The following is a 23,515-nucleotide window of genomic DNA, read 5'->3' as shown; positions in this document are numbered from 1 at the left end:
TTTTTTTTTTTTTTTTTTTTTTTTACGTACATATTGACGCTTACAAAATAAATCGGTACTAAAATTATTTCAAATTTATTTGTAAATAAATAAATAAATAAATAAATAAATACTATTTACATATCACACTTTGTATATTTAATAACGCGTTCGTGATAGCAAGTGTTTCGCCGAAATGAAAGCCATTTCCCCTCCCGCCCCGGACTGCCATTATTACGAAATAGCCCGAGAGAATCTGTTCTTATTCGATGACACAGCAGATAGGCAACTATATTGATCATGCTCATTCTTTTGCTTTCGTCGTCGTTTTTTTTTTTTCACGTAAAAAGAAAGTAATGGAGATGGAGAAGATTACGAACCTCGGGGAAAAGGGGAAAGAATAATGTAATTGAAGGCATCTCAACATTTTTGATTTCTCTCCAGATGGATTTTACTTCATCGAACACGTGAAAGAGACGAAGAAGCCGAAGGGACAAGAATCGATAAATAGATAAATAGGGAGATTCGGTTGGAAATTGCTGCTTTGGCGCTCGCCCAATCGGCGTACATTAACGTCCGCAAGATCGAGGAGCTCGTTTCTCTCGTAGACCTCTCTTCCTCTACTATTTCCTCATCCCTTACCTTCAATCTTCCCTCATGTTCATCTCTCAACTACAGAAGAGCTAGGCTAGCATCGCGCGCGATGTATGTACATACATTTAACATACTCCTAACAAACTTATGTCCATAATTATTCAGAGTATACCTTTTAATGAAAGTTACTGAAGGGAGAGGATTGTATGTACTGGATATTATATATTATTTTTTAAGAATATATTTTCATAATGTTTGTGAAAAATATTAATATTTATATTATAATATTTTTTAAAAATAATTTTAAAAATGTTGAAAATATAATTTTTAATCTTATTATAAAATATATTTTTGAACGATGGTATTTTATATTTTTTGTTTCCAACATCAGAAATATCATGTGTGACGCTGGCGTTTCACTTGGTAAACTCCTTAAATTATTGAGAATTCTGAATTAATTTTTTTAGAGAGAATTCATTCTTTAATAAAATTCTTGACAAAAATTAAACAAATAATTGAAGCCATTAAATAAAAAAAATCTCGGGGCAAACTGCGTTCTACTTTGTCTTCTGATAATTTTTTAAACATTTTCTTGCCAGCTAGTCATTCGATAGTTCTGTCGACTTTAAAATGAGATTTCGTGTGTTATTCTGCAACTTATTTTTAATTTCCAGAAAGAGTTCTACGCGTAAAATTATTAGACTATTTATTAAATAAATTAGATCACCCGAAACGCCGAAACGTGCAAGTACCAAAATGAAACGTTAGTTGTGTTTCTATAGTTCTATCGACTTTAAATGAGATTTTGTGTTATACTGAAATCACTTGTATTTTTTTAGCAGAGTTCTATGAATATTTATTAAACAAATTAGATTTTAAATCACTTTTTACGCATAAAAATCTCTCTGAAAATTAAAAGTGATTACAGACTGACCCAAAATCTCAAAATCGATAAAACTATCAAAATGCAACCAGTCTCAGTATATATGTATATATGTCTGGTATCTCGGACGATCTAATTTATTTAATAAATATTCTAATATTTAAATAAATAATAATTTTAATAATTAATTAATAAATTTATTAATAAATATATTCTAATAATTTTTATAGAACTTTGCTCAGAAGTATAAGTGATTGCAGAATAACACGGAATCTCGAATTTTAAAGTTGATAGAACTATTGAAATATAATATCAGCGCTTCATATCTCGGTACTTACTTTCTGGGGCAATTTATTTTTTAAATAAGTATTCTAATAATTTTACCTATACATTTTTTTGTAAAACTATAATAGAACTCTCAAACGCTTAAAAAAAATCTGTAGAAAAATGCTAAAAAAATCGGAAGAAAAAATGAGACGAAATGTAAACTTGACGTTTGTTCCGAGCTATTCTTTTTTTTTTTTTTTTTTTTTTTTTTTTTATTTAATGACTACAACTATTTGTCTAATCTATTAAGACCTCACAATTATTAAAAAATAAAGTCAAAACTCGCAACAGTTAATGCGTTTCCACGAAATGAAATTCACACACATCCAAATAGAATTGCAGGAAATATTCTATACAATCACCGCAACAAAAAAAGAAATTTATTCCGTAAATAAAATGTAATAAATTACCTCATGATTCGATAAATCCTGATGCCAATGCAACGTCCAATCCCAGGCGTGTTCATCCTCTCCTTTGTTGATGCATCTTCAAAAACACTCACAAAAGAGTTGCACGTAAATTATGATGGTGAACATATTAATTATTGGAATACGATCGCATAGCATTTTACACGACATTTTGCTCTTCCGATAATAATCGCACTTCTCGGCGCGTATTTTATTTTAATTGCGATGCAGAACAAGGCGAAAAAAATATTGATATTTATGCGAGCAAATCTTTAATCTAATATTTTCAGGTGTTACGTTATGCAGATTATTTTTACCTCGGACCGGTTACCTTCCCGCTTTTTTGTCATTGCACGAATACAAAAAATCACCGCGTACAGCGCGTTATATACTTACGAAAAATTCAGGGTGCACTTTTTCGAATTAATAGATATGTACACCGTAAAACGATCATATTTCAATTCAGCACTCCCGACACTCGTTCGCGCACGAAATTAATTCTTTCGACCGACAAAGGATGCGATAAACATTCTCGAATTAACGTCGAAACGGCAAAAAAATTACGCGCACACATATCGTTTATTTCTTTGCCATATAAAGTAATTCGAGATTACAAAAGCGTTGTTCGAGCTTCACTTTTATCTTTTTTTTTGTCCACGAAAGACGGACGACCGTTTTACAATCGTTTCACATATCTATTAATCCTCGAAAAATACACACCGAATTTTTTGTATGTATGTAACGTGCTATATACGCGGTGATTTTTTTATTATTATTCGCGTGACGACAGTGAAGCGGGAAGGTTCGACGTAAATAAAAATAAGTATCTGCGTAACCATAACGTAATACCGAAAATATTGGATTAAATATTCGCTCGCGCAATGCATATCAATATTTTTTCACGTTATTCTACGTCGCAATTAAAACAAAGTGCGCCCCGAGAAGTGCTATTATTATTATCGAGAGTGTCGTGCAAAATGTCGGGCGATTGTTATATTCAAATAATTAATGTATATTCACGAACATAATTTAAATGCAAGTATTTTGTGATTATTTTCGAACATGTATCAACAAAGCAAAGAAAATTAGGAGAGGATAAGTAAGCCTCGTATCGGACATCGGGATGACATCAGGCTTTCATCGAAGCAATTATGAGGTAATTTATCATGTATTATTCCAATCAATTTTTTTTGTCACATTGATCGCTCAGCATATTTCGTGAAATTCCACTTGGATGTGCATGAAGCTGACATCTTACAATGGAAACTCATTAATTTGTAAAACATTTGTAACTTTTGGCTTTATTTTTAACAATTCTAGAATTCTTGATAGATTAAAAATAAATTTTGATCATTAAATAAAAATGACTCGAGACAGACTGAACGCCAAGTTTACGCGTCTCACTTTGTCCTGACAATATTTTTAACACTTTTTGCTAGATTTTAAATGCTCGAGAATTTTACAATAATTCTACAAAAAGTTCTAGGCGTAAAAATTAATAGAAAATTTATTTTAAAAAATTAGACCGAGACGTTGGACGTATTAATATCGAGATAAAGACGCTGGTTGTATTTCGATAGGTATATCAACTTTAAATGAGGTTTTAAATAATTTTTACTCAGCTCAATATTTACATATCCGCCGTCTCGAGTAATCTAATTTGTTTAATAAATATTCTTATATTTTTTACGAATAGAACTCTCTCTGGAAATTAAAAGTTGCAGAATAACACGAAATTTCATTTAAAGTCGATAGGACTGTTAAAATACGACCAGCGTCTCTATTTACAGATGTCTGACGCCTTTATTTATATGTGTCTGACGTCTCTCACAATCTAATTTATTTAATAAATATTCTAATAATTTTTAATTAGTACAGAACTGTCGAACGTTTAAAATCTGGCAAAAAATGCCTGAAAAAATCGTCGACAAAGTAAGACACAGTGAACTTCAGCGTCAGTTTGTATCTTTTTTATTTAATGGCCTATTATAGAACTATTTTTTTAATCTGTCAAAAATTCTAGAATTCTTATTTAAAATAAAGCCAGAGCTTTCAACAATTAATGACCTTCCACAAAATGAGATGTCAGTTTCACACACGCACGCGAAATATCTTTTTTTTTTTTTTTTTTCTAATTGTGCTAATTTTCGGAATCAGCGAAATTAAGTTCTGTAATTAATTCCGTAGTCGCCGTAATTAATTTTGGCCGTCCACTTTTATGATTTCGCGACAGGGTGACAGTGGCGAGAACGTAAACTTCCGGTTATTTCGTAATTCGTATAAGCTTATAGTCCTAATGCGTGTTGTAGGAGCCAGCAGTGAATGAAAAGCCAGTGCATTATAAATGGGGATGAATTATGTCGCCCCTAAAGGCAGAGGATGGGGAGAGGGAATAGTGGAGGACTGAATTATTACCGAGCATGGAGGGGGTAGAACCATCCCCCCACTGGATTTAAATTGCTGCTTCATTCGTTTTGCTAATTTTTCACTTTACATTGTTACCTCTTCGGGGATATTTTCCTCTCCCTCGCTCTTTCTAGTTCTTCAATGTATCCGTGTCAGGTATTATGAAACAGACTGATTGATCGACTATATGCTTTTTTAAATATTTATTGTAATCTTAAGAAAGGACGTTCTTTAAATTTTTATCAGTAATAACAAATCTTGAAATGCTTAATATTTAAAAATAATTTTAAAAAATTATATATTTATAATATATATTATATATATAATAATATTATATATATATATATATATATATATATATATATATATATATACATATACGTACAAAGTGTAAATATTAAGAAAAAAAGTATGAAACAGTATGGCAAATAAATTAAAGTATCGATATCCTATTAAATTTTAATCGTCTGTAAATTCAAAAAATTTAATATCGTGTTGGATTATCTCCCACATATCTCGAGACTATTTAATAACAATATACTGACGATCGAAAGCCGTTATGTATTATAGACAGTGCAGGAAAAAGAAAAGTATAACGAAACTGTTGAAATGGTTGAGATGATCCGCAAGTGCTTCCGATCGCGAAATAGAAGAGGATAAAAGAAAAGACAAAGAAAAAGAAGGGAATTCAATTAAAGCGTTCTAATAGATATACTATTATGTTCTTATCGGTCTAATTGCTTCTCCCTTCAGAAGATCACTATCCTGTATTAATTAAAATTGTGCGAAACTAAAATCCAGCAAGTTATATTCTCGATTCAATAATCACAATCTTCCCATTATGAATATTACAGAGAATATCCAGTATAAATTACTAGATTAATTTTAGATGAATATTATTAAGTAATTCTTAAATTTATTATTAACTTAATAAAAAAATACTATATTAAGAAATTGTAAAACAAATAGAAACGTGATATAACAAAACGTGATATAACAATACGATTTCTCGAGTTTTATAAAATAAAATATCATATGTAAAAAAACTATTAGAATAAAAATTCAATTTGACAATAGTTTTTGAATAGTGTTATTAAATAATATATTCTTCTGCTTGTAAACATTCTATATTAATTATAAAACAAATAAACTCAAGATTAATTAAGAAGTGTGAGAAAGTCGATTGTTCACCTGCAATGCAATTTAAGATTCGTTTTTATTTCGTGTCCATTATTTCGTTATCTCACGAACAGATAAAAATCCTCATCCCTCAAGATCACTGTCTCCAAACAAAGAAGGTAAATAATCTAACATCGGAATGATTTAGTAGCTCGAAAATCAATTGGATTCGTTGATGTTTCTCTCATTGAATCGATTTCTATCTCTAGGCTATGTTTACTTATCTGCTGAACAAATTTTGCTCTCGGTAACTTCACAGAACTTAAGAATAGGTTTGAAAGGTGGCGAAGAAGAAGGAAAGAGACTTGTGCCAGCTTTCCCATTTTTTTTTTCTTCAACCATTACCGAGATCGCAGCCGAGAATTCTATAATAAAGTTTACCTCAGGCCGAATCGAATGCGCGATTTATTTCTTTACTACCGTCTGTTCTTTAACGAACGCATCCCTCCCTGATTCGGCAGAGAAGATGGCAAATCATTGGAACAACGCGAATTAATCCGTTCGAGACCTGCAAAAAGACGGTGCGGATACGAGGAAGATAATGAAAACCGATACACGCGATCTCGAAAGAATAGTACCAGTGGTTTTAACCTCATTTTCCGAATCGAATTTTTATAAATTAAAAAACGAGCGAACGCCGTTAGAAAAGTACTTACCGTGCGTCTCATAACTTTTGATTGTCCTTTAACCACGAATCCCATAATGAGTTGGAGAACGATTCTAATTAACGTTAATTCTAACAAACAAGGATTTTATTATATTTATTTATACCTCATTTAATCCGGCAAAATGTTAATATCCATTCGATAGCTCGCTCCCTTTCCTAACAAAAATCATATAATTATGCATTATTTATAATGAAATATTAAGCTGGTTTTTTTTTCCCCGAAAAAAATATTATATTCGATATAAATTGATTTCCAACTATTTAAAAATAAAATAAATATATATTAAAAATAATATTTATTAAAAATAATATTTTTATATTAAATAATATTATTAATTATTACTAAAATATAATATTATTTAAATGTTGAAAATAATACAAGAGATTTATTATTATTGTCGAATTATAAATTATTGTGGATATAGATACTCGGTTGAATGACGTAAAATTTATGTTGACACCACGGTGGTTTCCTTTTTTTTTCTTTCTGTCATATCCGTAACGACGTTGCGTATGCATTGACTTGTTCGCACACTCATTGATTCGCCGGCCATTCGATTTTAATTCAATTCTGTCGCGCTATTTGTCTTGCTTTTTGGCAATCGGCCGCGCGCACAAATCTGATCGGCTTTTGTGCAAAAAAGAAATGAAATTGTATGGGAAGGACATGGGGAAGGAAAAAGTTTCGAAAAAAACTCAGAGCAAAGCACAAATATTCAATTTCGATGCTGTTCACTCGTAGCTCGCCAACTTTTTTCACAATATAGCATCTCCAAACAATATTTCTCGCGTTTTTTATGTATTATATGAATAAACAACGTCCCACACACATACATACATCGTGCACGCGTCAAATATTCTATGAAAAAATTTTATATAATACTCTTGAGTTTGACGTTCATATAATTTTAACATTCTCTTACAAAACACTTTTTAATTTTCAATAACTACATCGGTCTTGAAAATCTGTAAACTATGTCATAAAAAAAATTGTTCCGCAAGTGAAAGAAAATTATTAATGGAAATAGTTTGATTCTGATATTTTATTTTAAAATATATTTAAATATATTATATAACGTATATAATTTTTAAATTGAGGCATTGATTAATGATAAATAAAAAAAAGTATTAATATTAAGAAATAAGAAGTAGAAAATGGAACTTTAAATTAAGATTTAAATATATATAGAACAGATCTGAACATTTTTAAAACATTCTGTATTACTCAAGCTATTCGAGACCTCCCGATTAATTTTCCAACCGAGATTAATAGCGAAAAAAGCCGAGGACTTTGGTAGAATTTATCTCAGAAAACTCTGAGTGGAAGCGAAGAAAGACTTATTGGCTCGAAAGAGGCGTAAAGGAAGAACAAAAACACGGCCCACAAAGGTTACACGCTCGAACTAGAGGGTGGAGGAGAACGAGGAGAAGTGTGAGGGAAACGAACTGGAAAAAGTGGCCGGGAGGGTGGAAAAGGAGTTTAAGAGAGTGGATTGGAAAACGGGTAAAGTCACCGTTAAAATGCCGGTAATGCTTAAGATGCGGGTATTAATTAGCGTGCGGAGTTTACAGACGTTAAGAGAAGATTCAAAGAAAGAAGGAGAGACCGAGAGAGGAGAAAGGAGGACGGAGAGAAAGGTTGTTTGCAAAGGATAATAAACCATTAATGAAAGGGTAATGCCAGTATGGGTGTCAGGGAAACGCGACGGAGTATAGCCCGTAACTTTAGTGGGAAACCGAGGAAGCTAACTAAAAGAAAGAGAGAGCATAAAAGTAGAGGGTAAGAAGAAAAATAGTTAAAAAAGAATCCTGAGTGTGTAAGCTTTCACGCTGAAACTTTCAATGTATAATTTAGATCTCTTATTTTTATGTCTGTGTATTAACCTATGTATTACTAAATGAAAAATAGAATCGATTTTTTCTCAATGAAAATTATTAAACTTGGAAATGTAAATTATCTGAAAAAATAAAATTTTCGATCCTATTTGAAAGAACGAAATCTCTATTTTTACGCTCTCTTTAAAATGAAAAAAATAAAAAGATAATAGCTTATAAAAAATAGCTTTTGATTAGTTTTTTTAATCTTAAAATATTAATCGCTTACATAATTAATAACTGCTATTTTGAAAATATGTCGCATGAAGTAAATTATAAATTTTTGTTTGATAATCGATTGTTGCGAGGAAAAATTTATAAAAACAATGCAAAATATAAGCTAATTAAAAATAATCAAATTAAAAATCTAATTAATATATAAATGAAATCATGTTGAAATTAAATAAATTATACATAAAGAGAGAAAGAAGGAGAGTATTCATATGTAATCTCGAATGTATAGTTAACACATATATATATATATATAATGTTAAGGGCACTACAATTGATAGATCTATATTCATCGATGTAAATATGGATGAAAATATAACTTTATACATATAACTCGAAATTGACACCTTGTTTTTCAGTTTAAAATATATTTCTAAAGATGTTCTTTTCAGTTTAGATTTAGCGACATCAATTGTATGTATTATTTAAATATATATTATTTACATATTATTAAATTTATTGTAAATTATAATTGTATTATAATCTTGTATTACTATATATATATAATAATATGTAAATAATATATATTTAAATAATACATACAATTGATGTCGCTAAATCTAAACTGAAAAGAACATCTTTAGATTTATTAAATTTATTGTTAATTATAATACAATTATAATTTACAATAAATTTAATAATATGTAAATAATATATATTTAAATAATACATACAATTGATGTCGCTAAATCTAAACTGAAAAGAACATCTTTAGAAATATATTTTAAACTGAAAAACAAGGTTGCGTCAATTTCGAGTTATATGTATAAAGTTATATTTTCATCCATATTTACATCGATGAATATAGATCTATCAATTGTAGTGCGCTTAACATTTACATTATAAGTTGTGGATATAAGCGCCATGTGCCTTTATCAGTCTAGTCCACATTGTACTGTTCTACATAATCCGTGATATTATTGCTTTAACAATTCGCTTATGTACTATATATCGTTATGTACAGCTGCACTGCATTCAGTACTGTTACTCCGAGAGAGTCACTTGCTTTCTAATAATTTAATACCCGACTTGGACAAAGTATCTCTCTTATAATTGATAGTGTAACTTTCCATATACATATAGAAAAAGATCTAGCAAAATTCTTTTAGCTTTTTAACTATACTTTTATACCCGTCCAATCTGCAATTTTGCTCGATAAAATATGCAGGCGCTCGCTATATGTAAAATTATGATAAAATCAATCTAGGTCGTGAAAAAAGTTCTATACTCGATAATAAATGCAGATACCCCTTTGCAATTCGCGCAGCGAATAAAAAAAAAAATCCTCTTTTGCGATTTCATTCGCATTTACTATTACTACTTTGAATCAGCGAGCAGCGACATTTTCTATCTGGGAACGAAGGTGAAATACAATATGCATGGCTATAGAAAAACAAAGACGCGCATTTCGCGGACGATTTGGACGGACAAACGGTGATAAAGGACTGGAAATACGGAAGTAAGGGAGAAAAAGAGGAGATGGAACACCCTACGGTAAGGGTGCAGACCGCATTTAAAGTCTTTTATTTCGAGCGCGACAACCACGGTTGAAAAACAAAAGGCATGGGATGGCAGATCAAAGAGTTCAGAGAGAAACTCCACTAGGCATGCCGAGGATCTCTCATTCCCTCTCTATATTTCTCTCTCTCTCTCTCTCTCTTTTTTTTTCTTTCTTTCTTTCTCTTTCGACAGAAGGAAACTATCTCAATCGCTTTTCAGTCGCCTCTTCATTTCTATCGCTCGCTCAAATCCTTTTACAAGCATTACTTTTCATTCGGAATCTCTCTCTAAACTATTGCAACTGTCGACATTTGGTACGAAAATACCTATCCTGATGAAAAAGGGGAGAGAGAAATAAAGGAGGGGCCGAAAAATTTAATTATTATATCACCATATTTATGAAATATTGAAGGGATCCGAAATAGCATTCGACACTTGGTCTCGTACACAATTTATATTTCCACTAGGATTTTACAACATATGTAATAAATATGTAAAAAGTACAATAGCATTCGAAAACGGTATTGATTATGGATTATTGGCAACCTGGGGACAGTAAATCCTAACCCGTCAGCGCCGTCGTTTAACTTATGCACTAGGTTCGGAAAGCGGAGCAAATATGAATACTTGATGGCGACCCACCTGTCGTTCTTCTTTAGCTTCAAGCCTATGCGTGGAGTCTCGAAACATGGTAGCGCCACTTATGTCTCGTTGAATGATGCATCGGTCAATCAATCGACCACGTTGCTCGTGTGCGAGTGTGTGAGACAGCCTAGCGTGATTGTGTACGGGAGCGAAAACTCCTATCCCGATAGAGCCGTCACAAGATGTGCGGTAACCGGGTTATCGATTCCAGAGCGTGATGACACGCGACCCTTATTTTAATGGGGGAGGCAAAGCCTTAAGGTAGACCGGAGTAAGAGTAAGCTAACCGCGAAATTCGATAATTAAACCTTAAAACTCGGGTAATAGAATTCACTGTCATTGTGTGCTTACATCGATCTGTCATAAAATGCATTCAATTATTGGATTTTCCCGTTGCGTCATGGCGACTCGCATTTTGCTCGACAGCGCCCGTCATCGGTTTCGTGTTAATTAAATCAACCATGATTAATTAATTTATTACGTAAAGGTCGACGCTGCTATAACAGCGGACGTGATAACAAATATTATTATCCGTTAAATGTATTGGGGATGGCCTGTATCGAAGCTTTATGTATATAACAAATATATTATTTAACTGTTTCCTTTCTTAAAAAAAAAAAATCCTAATATTTTATCTTTCACAAAACACAAGAACTCAAAAATATAATCAAGTATAAATATATAACTGTATAAAAATTATATAAAGAGATTTAAAAACATTTCAGGAATAAATGTAAAGTAATTGTAAAAGAGTACTTTTAAAAAGAGATCAATAATCTAGATAAATTTTCCATAAATTTGAGAGAATTCAAAGATAATTAAAATTATTAATTTATCAATAAATTTCTTTATGTAAGAAAATAGAAAGCGCCTCATATATGTATGTATTATTATTGTGTCAAGTAATCATGAACAATTGTATGGTTTTCCGCAATAATTCGTCCAAAGTCAATCAAATCGTGTAATCATAAAAAAAATTAATAAAATTATAAATTTAATTAAAAATTAATAAACAAATAAAATTTCGCGCTTAAGCATAAAATAACTGTGAATTTACATCTGGAAATAATTCCTGCGATTAAATATTTCCATCTTAAGTTTCGAAACGCGTATAACGATAAAATAATGTTAAAAAAATTTTACAACTCAGAGTTATTCAATTTAAAACCATAACTTATTGTTAGATTTGTTAATGAAGTCAGTCGAGAGCTTTCGTTTAAAGTTACGTTTGTTCGCGCTTGATTGCGACACAATTTCGTCGCGCTATTCAAAACTACTCCAGTAAATTCCGAACTTTGGTTTGGAGCTTGAATTTCTCGATATTCAACATTCTCTAAATCCTTTAAGTCCTACAAGAAACGACGTAACCAACATTTGGCTCGATTTTAAAATTTAATTGATTTGATAAAACACCAATGTCATATGTAATATTTCTCGTGGCTAAACTAGATCAATATTTGAACTTGGCACGTCTATGAAAATCGTTGAATGAAAAATAGATTTTTGATAAATTTTGAGAAAAAAGTTTCATCTCCTGAAAATCTTTTTGCCCGCAAACGAGATAGTGTGATTAGGTCAAAATGCAATACGCATACATATGTAAATATTTCTAGTATCGAGAGTGTTTCACAAAGTTATTTATACATATGTATGTATTATAGATGCTTGTCTGAAAAAGTTTTGACAACTCGTGACTCGATAATATTGACTGAAAATATTGTGATATTAATGTTTAAAACTGTTTCTAAAAAAAAATATAGGAACATACGAACACGAGAACTAAATGTTTAATTCCCGAATAACAATGCATTTCGCATTCGACTTAAAGACACTCGCCATTATTCTTGCTTATCTCGCTCCACTCGCCTGGCGTTTTCATGCTAATTCGGGTCATTGAGAATTTTCCCTTTCGCGCCGTTAACAAACCCAAGCTGCAAAATTGTTGGTTGTAAAGCATTCTCGAAAGCAGCGGCAGCAAGGACGATGAAAACGGTCGGTAATGGGAGGAGATGCAGCGGGAACGGAAACTGCAGCGCCGCTGAAGTTTGTTTTTCATCTCTCCAACTAGGCGGGAGTTCTCTAATTAAAGCAGGAGCGTTTGGCGTTCGGCAATTAAAAAGCGCGAACTTCAAAGGCCAATTGAAACGTAGCTCGATTTTATATCACCTGTCGTACGTAATCATCGAGACAGGTGACGGACGCGACGATGCATCACGAAATGCATCCATGCATCGTGAAGTACTCGAAGTCTCCTTCCCACTTTTCTCACTTCCCTCGTCAGAAAACAAGGTTTATCAAGAACCTGCTTGTTTTACATTCGTCGATTAAAATTTTTTTTAAATGCATTAGAATAACCTTAAATTAAAGAAAAAATTAAAATCAAACTAAATAAATTAACATTTATTAATTTATATATTTATTAATATTATAAATTAGATGTGATAAAAATAAAACATGTACATATAGTATTTTGCAGAATCCATAAAGGTATCTTGGTGTTTGTATAAAATTCTTATTTTAGAAATTAATGAAAAATTGAGGTTGCGTTGTCGTCTCTTTTAAATCTTTCACTATTATTTAATATAAATGAAAATAAGAATTTTTAGCTGTATAAAATTAAAAGAAAAAAAGTCAGTCAAAAATAACTTAATATAATAACTTAAATCCACCATTTAGAAATTACATAAAGATTACATATGAATCAAGAAAATCAAAATAAACGTGATAAAAATTAGTCATTTGCAATAGAATAGATTTATTACCAGCATTTCTAATTTATATTATGAGTTAACGTAAATTAAAAATTATAATAAACAAGTAAAATTAAAAATTTTTTTCTTGGTAAATATTATATGTAAAAGTTAAATCGAAGTACATTGAAAACATCAGAACGAATATGCATGTAAAGGAAAAAGAAAAAATCTATATAAATGTGAAAATCGAGGAACCTTGTTTGTTTAACTATTTACTTGGAATAATTTGTTCGTTAGCAGATGAAAGAGCCAAGGGGCTTGCAATCAGTTATGCAATTAATATTGCAATCAATATTTCGCCGATTAGTGTGCATATAACCTGAAAAATCCAATAATTATGTAAATTCGCATTAATCTCGACTTGTATTTTGTCAGATACTCTCATAAAACTAATAAATATATATCTCTTGCATTAATTCCACATTATTTAATAAAGCTGGAGTTTTACATTATTTTTTTTATAAAAATCCCAAATATATAACACTGTACAAAGATACACTAATTCGCATCAAATACTCTCTAATATATTATTTTAATTTTAATATAAGAATATGATTGATTTTTCCGACGGATTTTAATTCCCTTTATTTGCATTATTTATATATGTTTGCTATGGTATAAAAAATTATGCTTTATCTTTCGTTCATCCCTGTTCCTTTGAACGACCGCAAACATCCATCTAATCGTTCTACCGACCGCGAAGCGCTTTACTTTTCGTCGAGACGTGATCAGAGGATATGAATATTAAAAGCGGCTTTTCGCGCTCTGATGAATATTGATATCGAAGAGCAACGCAAAACACAACAACCAAAATGATCGTCCTGCCGGGAGCCTTTAGAGACTCTCACTCTTTTCCCCGGATATTCGTACAAACCTAACTTATGCAACTACCTACTATATATTTAACCGTTATCGACTCACTCTCGCGATTCTACGACCTGTTTTCCCTTCGTGTTTCCTCGCGTAAATTGGAGCTACAATATTACCGCCATACAATATTCTAATCCGTTAGGAAAGTAACTATCAAAGAAGTTTGGAATAATTTAACGTGTATACAGTAATTTTTATTTATCAAGAAAACCACTCAAAATTTCATTACTTTTTAATTTAATTTATGTTAACTCATAATATAAGATTTTTATTTATCAAGGAAACAATTCAAAATTTCATTATTTTTTAATTTAATTTATCTTAACTCATAATATAAATTAGAAGTACAGGTAATACATCTTATTAATTTTTTTTAGACTTAATTTATGTTAACTCATAATATAAGATTTTTTCCTTATTAAGGAAAAAATTCAAAATTTTATTATTTTTTAATTTAATTTATCTTAACTCATAATATAAATTAGAAGTACAGGTAATACATCTTATTATTTTTTTTTAGACTTAATTTATGTTAACTCCTAATAAAAATTAGAAGAGCGGATAATAAATATATTCTACTGCAAAAACTTGTATAAGCATTCCGAAATAATTGCAGTGTGTGTGTGTGTGTGTATGTATATATATATATATATATATATATATATATATATATATATATATATATATATATATACAACGTGCAACATTTGATAAGAGAATACAAAATATATGTATACATATATATATAAAGAAAAAGATTCAGGTGGTGAATAGGACAGCTCATTAGGACGGGAATATCGCTTCTTTCGGACCACGGGCGTCGCCCGGGCTCGCTGGTCGATCGTCGACGAAGCCGAATGCTCTTTGTTCCAACGAGAGTTCCGACCATTGTGTGTCGTACGGTTATCAGGCGGGCACGGGATAATTCGGTGCCCAGGCACAATGAAGTCGCGAATCGCTGTTGGAAAATCGTCTGTGATTCTGCAGCCCGCGCTTTCGAGACGCCTGATGCTGATTAATTAGGTCCCCTCTGTCCCTCCCTGCCTCCCTGCCTCCCTCCCTCCCTCCCCTCTCCCCACTCCCCCTTCCGATCCACCCCCTTCGCGCTTACAGTCCGCATTAATCACGCGATCATTAGCCCGAAACATCGACGGCGGATGTCTCGTTATTTCGCGCGTAATTATTGCACGCCCTTATGCACCCTGGTTAATTCTTCGAGCTTGTAGAATTAACCCCGCGCGCTTTTTCGCGCGGATACGAATCATAGAGAGAGAGATGAGCTTGATGCGATTAAATTTTAAAGTTTACAAAACAAGAGAGAGAGAGAGAGAGAGAGAGAGTTATATATTACAGGGTGTATACTCTTTGGAAAAACGTAGAAAAGTTGGAATTTTCAGGGAATTTTCTTGTACCTGAAGAAATCAAGGAATTCTTATTTTATTGGAACTCAGGGAATTAGAAGAAAAAATCTCTTTTTGATAAATTTTGCCCCATAAATTATGTCTATCTCTGTTTATACATTCAATGTTTTAACAAAATATTGAATATGCAGTAGATATTCTTTACTTTAATTTTTCGTATAAAAAATAAAAATTATAAAAATTAAAAATTTTTAAGGTTAAAAGCTTAACGAAAGCTGTTCAATCTTTTCAAGTAAATTTGTAAAACTAGCACTTGAAACTTAAGTAGCTTTGTATTTTCGTTTTGTATGATTGAAAAGAAAATTAGAAAATTTTTTTAAAATTTATTATAAAAAATTACAAAAAAATCTTGAAAATATTCTCTTTTTCCTTAGAATTTTCAACAAAAATACCTGAAAGACTAAAACATTTTCAGGAAATTTTTTTACAACCTTCCGGTAGATACACTTTATTATAATACAATTTGTTATAACAAAGGAACTGATTTTTAATAGCCATATTAGTGATATTTTTTTACTTATTGTTAAAAACAGTCGATCCAAACTAATTAAAGCATTAAAATCTTTATTTATAGAAGGAAAATTCTTTAATATATATTCTGTACATATTTGTTCGAGAAAAAAAAAAGAGAGAAAAAGAGAGAATATTTTTCTCGATAAATAAAAATATAATAAATTCTAAAATATCTGAGGCAACATAAGAGAGGCGAAATGATCGTGTCGTTTAATTAGCACGACTATTATCGTGCTATTATATGCGGTAAATTCGGAAGTTTTATGAATTATGACAGTCCGTGGAAAAGAGCGCGGTTGAAAGGGACTGGAAGTGACGTAGCTCACTGCATTATATCGTCGAGATAGAAGATCTTTGGCGAAAGATATATTTCTCTTCGTATCGTGCACGCGCCACATTTATTCATGAACATTTAGGCGCCAAAATAAAATGATTGCACGTAATAAAAAATTCACAATTTTTATAATTTTTCTCATCCAAAATGATTGAGAGCATATAAAATTGAACGCATTGACAAAAACAGCGACAAAGTGACTGTAAAATCGATGCGAAAAATTTTCCACGCGCGTCGCGGGTCTTGATTTATCAAATAAATCGCGCAATATTTGTCGAGCTGTACGATATATACATCGGAAGAAATATTTCAAGAAAAATTTCCAGACAGCCTCTCTCGAGTTTGCAGAAGGTCTGTTAATCGACCAATGGATATTTTTAATGTTTTATTAGAAAAACGATGCTCTCTTCCTTTACTTAAGCACTGACAATATTTCACGTCAAGCTGTTAAACACGTGTAAAAAATTTACGTCATAAATATTTCTGTGGTTTTGAAAAAGAAGACTATTTATTTTTTTTTTTTTTTTTTTTTTTTTTTACGTTAGCAATTATTCACAAAAAAGTTCTTTATTTCAATATTCCGTTATACGTCAACCCCCTCCTTAATTCAATGCAGCAATTACCTTATGCGAATTCACCATCGTTATTAACTGAGCCACTTTACATGTAATAGTGAACGTACGGGCCTCACACAATGGCGATTACAAAAACGCGATATCTTCCGGGGTCGAACATCACGGCCGTTATATATTACAATTATAGCCGTCTCTAACGGTAATTACGTGCGATACGAACAATTCACGCTTTACTTGGAGATCGATCGCCGTCGTCATGTTGACCTGATTGCCGAACACAATGTGATTTTCGTAATATTACTTTTATTATATTCTGATATCTGTTTTTTTAATCCTTTCAAACTTTAATGACAGGCAATTTGTCATAGCATCGGTATTTTTTTTATCTTATATAATTTAATTTTTAAGTAAACATATTATATTCAATATATAATTTTGGAATAAAACGATGATTTAATTAATACTTTGCAAAAAACATGCACAATAATTATAATTCATAACTATTCTAAAACTTACTCCGAAAGTTTATTTCAAATATAGAATAGTAATTTTTAATACACACAGTACTTGTCTCTCTCGTTAAATCGCAATTAGTTTTGCAAAATGCAATATAAAATCTATTTAAAAGTCGGAAAAATTAAGATTGACTTAAACCGCGCAATCCAGATATTCGACGAATTAAGTTTTATAACAACCCTATATATAAAATTGTCCTATGTAATGCATAAATAATATTATACTAAATAACATACTACAAAAAAATTTTAATTTTACTACACTATATAAATTGTTATAAAAATATTATATTGTGTTATCTAGCGCGCAACGATCAATACATGCATAATCAGGTGCACTAATCTCTCTCTGTCGCATTCTAACACGTGTTGCAAATGTGCGAAAAGTTAGATAAGGGTTTATAAAAATTAAATAAAATTGTGAAAATGCGCGACGTAGAGAGAATTTTCCTGACACGGCTTGTGTGTTCATCTTTAGAGCCCTGCTCGAGTACAACACTTACTATACCGGCACGATATACTGACTCGGATATAAGGCATGAGCTGCGCGCGCCCTCGTCCTCGACGAGTCTTATATATCGCCCCGCAGTGTCTCGCATGCCTTTCATTTCGTCCTTTACGGTACTTCGTCATGATTTACGATGTATCCGCATGAGAAACTACGGCATCGCGCGCGTGCACGCCTCGCGCATGCCTCCTCTCTTTCTCTCTCTCTCTCTCTCACTCACTCACTTCCTTCCTTCCTTCCTTCCTCTATCCATGGTTTCCGTCGCGTCAGTATACCGTCTGTAATTTTCTCGTCGGCAGTCGCGAGACGTCGGAAAAGGATGCTCCGCCAAAGGACTCCTTTGATCCGGCTTCGACGGAAGTCGCGGCTGTGTTTTGGTCTCTCTCTCTCTCTCTCTCTCTTTCTCGATGCGGTAGGTCGCGGTAGCGATAAGATACGGCGAATCATATAAACGCGGCAGACATCCTTGGAATGCTTAATCCTTGAAGACCCGACTCCGTCGCGTTATAGTCATCAAGTATCCACTTGAAAATATCTTTAGCACGTTGAAATTTTTTTTAAATGTAAATTACGATACAAATCGAGAATCAAATCGAGATGTAATTTTTTTTTTTTTTTTTTTATTTTTCCGTGTTGCATTAATCGTTTATATTACTCGGTTTTATATTCATAATTTACTGCCAAGGTAAAAGAATAATATTAAATTATCTTATAACATATGTAAATAAATAAAATAATAAGAATAAAAAGAATAAAGAATTCAAAGGAGAAGATTAAAGAATAAAATAAAATTTTAAAAACAATTATACACATGACCGAAAGGACTGTTAATCGAAATGTTGCTGTTTAATTAACGGAATAAAAAAAATTGTGTATGCAATACGATATTTAGGCTCGCTTAGCTGCAGTAATATTAATTTTAAATTAATGAATATTTCGTTAAATAAGTCAAATGATTTCATTAAATGTACAAAGCACACGTGCAAAAATCAACAAGGTATACATTGCGAACTTTGATATATGTATATGCCAATTCATTTGAAATTCAAATTTAAACGAAGCTTAGCAAACAATTGGAAATTCAGCTGTATTAAAATTTAAACCTGAGAAATATTTTTTCACACGATTTCGTTTGCGATATACTCGGTAACTGAATGTAGGGCGCCATTTTCAGGTAAATGGCTGAATTATCATAACTACGTAAAACGAGCATCGTTTGTATACCGTCAACATATATGTACACATATATACACGTATGCATAACCGTATTAACTTTGCACGCGGGCGCGCTATCAAAGTTTCAAACATTTGCGAACGTACTGTCATTACATAATCGTTCTATAATCACTTTTTCGACAGCTACAATCAAATACACACCGGTTCGTTGTTGCACGAATCGTCGTTTGTTTATTGTGCAATTAATGACGAGGCGGAGAGCTAATTATTAGTACGCCCTGTAAAACGAACACTCTCTAATTTATATCCGTTGCTAATTAGTTTCCAGCAACGAATAATTGCTAATCAACATTGGGCGCGAGTTTTAGAATTTTCGGCCATTTTTTAAATTATTATTACATAATTGTGAGACCGTATACAACGTAAAGTACAAAATATCAATATTTATATCAATATAAATGTTTTGCTCTACACGTAACTTTTTTTTTTTTTTTTTTTTTTTTTTTTTTTTTAATATCTATGCTTTTTTTTCAGTATCAATAAGAGAGAAGAGAAAGAGACAGCTAAAGTAGTATAAATAAAGGATAATATGCTGTATAAATTGAACAGAATCAATATACTTTCACTATTTTTATATCAAAAGGTAACTCGTTGTTTTGGATACTTTTTGTGCAACTTTTTCGACCATTTTTACATTTATTATTTTTATATATCGAATGAATTTTATACGTCAATATCTTCTGGCAGAATCTTTTAATGTTTTTTTTTAACAAATTGCACACAATGCTGGCATTTAGCTACGACTTAGATTAGGATTGAACCTCAAAAAGCCGTCGGAAAACTTTCTCCATTTGGCACGTTTTAGTAATTGGAATGCGTAATTTTCGGCTAGCATTGTTCCCTGAAGAATACTGCGTAACGAATGACGTGCGACGTCGTCAAGGAAATTGCATCTTAAATCTTACAAACTGGAATTCCTTTCGTTCAACACGCCAAGCAATCTGTTCATCCTTTCTCTCCTCTCCTCCCCATCCCTCTCTCTCTCTCTCTCTCTCTCTCTCTCCCTTCTTTTTTCTCTTTTCCTATCTGTCTCTCACATATCAAGACAATTTAAATGACATTTTAATTGTTTTAAAAAATATTGAACTTCTCATAAATCGGATGACGCATCGACTATCATTTTAATTAATCGTTAAACGAAAAAATCGTTCTCGAAATTTTTACAAGAAAAAGAAATATCTTTATTTTAATTCAGAAACACATATTCTTTTTAACCGAGTATGAAATGCATCTTAAATATATAAAATAATCAAAGTGGGGTTTCTTACATGTTTATATGTATTGTCTATACTTGTGTAGTCTTCCACAATTTTTCAAAAGTTTACCAAAGGTGTTCAAAAGTTATTATAGGCAAAAAAAAAAGAAAACAAAGAGCTCACATGTCGGCTTTGAAATTTCGCGTGCCTTATACGCGCCTTTAGGTAAATAAAGTTTTTAAAACACGGACGTGTGTCACGAAAAAAAAGTATTATAGTAATTTATACATCAAATATAGATGCATTATTTCTTTGTCTCGTACGTAGCCTGCCGCACGTAATAACTTTATATATGCACCACGATTACGCAGCACGACACACAGTCTGTGCTTAAGCACCGTGATCTCGTTCGCGGTGATCCATAATCAAGGACATGCGATATCTTACAGACAGAATTTCCGAGATCCGACGGAAAGATTATCGAGTAGCAAATAGATAACCGTTGCGGAAAAGTCACGCAAAGGTGGGCATTGTGCTCTGCCCGAGGATCGTATCGCGAGAGCATCATCGTGACTTTCGCGCCTACCCGCGAATTTATCGTAATCGCGCCACCTAATCTGCCACGTAAACTGCCATAGACGAATTTGCATTCAGCCGATTGAAATTATTAATATACCTTGCATTGCCCATCATTATTATAATTTTTTTTTTTAATTTTTGAACCGGTGTGTGTTTAATGACAATTCACAGAGAAGTGAATCCAAGCTGTATATTTCCTGGAAAAACATGAAAAGAATTTGGGATTTTTTTTTTGTGCCTGGAGAAATCAGAAAATTCTCATTTTATTGGGACTCGGAAATTTTTTAAAAAATCTTTTTGGATAATTTTGCTCTTATAATGTAAATTATAAATAAAATTTAATTTTTAGTGATAAAGAATGAAAATGTTTTGAAAGTTAAAAATTTTTATCTTAATAAAAGCTATTCAGTTTTTTTTTTTTCAGTATATTTGTAAATCTAGCACTTGAAACTTAAGTAGCAGCTTATGTTTTTTTTTTTTTTTTTACGAGAAAACAGCGTTAGAAAACGCGTGCAAAAAAAAATTTATTTTAGAAAATTACAGAAAAGATTGTTTTAATATTTTTTTTATCTGGAATGTTAAACAAAAATGAAAGCTCAGACAATTTTCAGAGAATTTTTTATAATATTTGAATCACCCTGAAATTACACTATATAAAATAATCAAATAGGCAAATATCGTTTGCGAATTCTTTGAAATTTAATTTAAAGTCAGTTTCATCTTGATGGAAATTTGATTAAAGTTTCAGTGCAAAATTTATGAAAACTTTCTTCTTCATTGTTTAATTCTCAGCACAATTCTAAAGTTCAAACGATTGTTCAGCAATCACACTCAACAATTAATATATGTCGAAAACAAACTAATCGTCTCAATAAATCGCTCGTCAGAATTTTTCACGATTTCTCAGACTGTGGAGCAAATTTTTTTAGTAAAATAAAAATTTTGCTTCTTAATTAACTCATAATATTTTCAATACATCAATTTTTTTAATGAGCTTTTGCAACACAAATAACTTGATAGAATATCCAAAGTATTTCTCATCAAACACTCGGCATAAAATCCGGGCGAAAAGTGCCTCTTCATAGAAGCGATTCAAGATTCAGCGAGATTGAAAACACTTCGTTATTTGCTGCATCAAGTAAATGGTTCTTTCGATCGGTACGTATATACACCAACAGGGATCCCTATTGCTCGAGGTGGAATTCCCTTTGTCGCGTCCTTCCGCGGCTCGAGAACGCGACGAGGAAGGGTGAAAAGAAAAGGGGACTTTGAATTGAAATAGCCCGGTAACAACCATCACGGCGTTTTCTAACTTTTCAGACGCGAGAAAATAACGATGCAACGGGCGCGCATACAATCACAAGTATGATGATGATCTCCCATAGAGCCCGAGGCATGGTACAATGGCAATGGTACAACTCGCCGATTGTTCGTCATATCGGGCAGCGAATGTTAAATGCAAAATGCAGAGAAATATTTTCTTTAGCCGGTTGAAGACAAGGACGGTAAAGTGATAATGTACGCGATAAAAATGTCGTAGAAAAAGACGGGAAAAAGATTATGTGATTTTCAATAATATAAAAATCCAAGAAAATATTTTAGAACATTTTAGAATTTCAAAAAAATTTTATAGAGTATTATATCTTACTTTATGAGCTTCGTTTTATGACATTGTATGTATCCTTCCTTCGAAAATCATTCATTTTTATCCACTCTCTCCTTTTTATTCTTATGGTTTATTTTATGTGATTTATTGGATAATGTATTTTTTTTTGGAAAGATAAACCGTAAAATCTCTATTATTTTGTCAATAGAAAACGATCAACCTTGAGCATATTCCGCTAATGTAAGGAGAAACAAGAACACACGCCCAATCCCATTTAATATCACGGATCTTTATAGTGTATACACTCTTAAAATGACAATTTTCTCGATGCATCTTCAGACTTCTCGATTTCCAGTGCGAAGGGTACAGAACAGTGACCCTTCTACCGAGTATAATAAAAAGAAAAAAAAAAAACTAGTCGACTTTTTCTAGCCGGCTGCACACACTCGATGCACCAATCCAGCTAAAAGCTTTGGATAGCGCTTGCAAGTACATACACTCTTCTTCTCTTTCTCTAACCTTTTCCGGTAGGGAAGAGATGACAAACGGCGCGAAATAGAGTGCGAATAAAGACGCGGAATTTAATATTGCATACATCAGGGACATTTTGTGTCATTTAGTACATTTATCTTGTGAGAAACAGATCCATAAAACTTGCTTGCAAAGTTGTCGAGGACCGAGTGAAATTAGTATCTGCTATGTTTCCCCTACATAAC

General features: G+C 31.9%; 1 protein-coding gene and 1 long non-coding RNA gene across 2 annotated transcripts in view; one reads left to right on the top strand and one right to left on the bottom strand.

Annotated features, from left to right (window-relative positions):
- The window catches only part of Syn1 (Syntrophin-like 1), a 257,348-nt gene that overhangs the window by 224,245 nt on the left and 9,588 nt on the right, over nucleotides 1–23,515 (bottom strand). The window lies entirely within an intron of this gene.
- The window catches only part of LOC140674011 (uncharacterized), a 48,768-nt gene that overhangs the window by 24,674 nt on the left and 579 nt on the right, over nucleotides 1–23,515 (top strand). The gene's annotated exons all lie outside the window — the stretch shown is intronic.

The sequence above is a fragment of the Anoplolepis gracilipes genome, chromosome 15 (genome assembly GCF_047496725.1).
Source record: "Anoplolepis gracilipes chromosome 15, ASM4749672v1, whole genome shotgun sequence".
Classification (NCBI taxonomy): domain Eukaryota; kingdom Metazoa; phylum Arthropoda; class Insecta; order Hymenoptera; family Formicidae; genus Anoplolepis; species Anoplolepis gracilipes.
The sequence above is the reverse complement of the archived record's forward strand: the minus strand, read 5'-3'. Positions and strand labels throughout refer to the sequence as shown.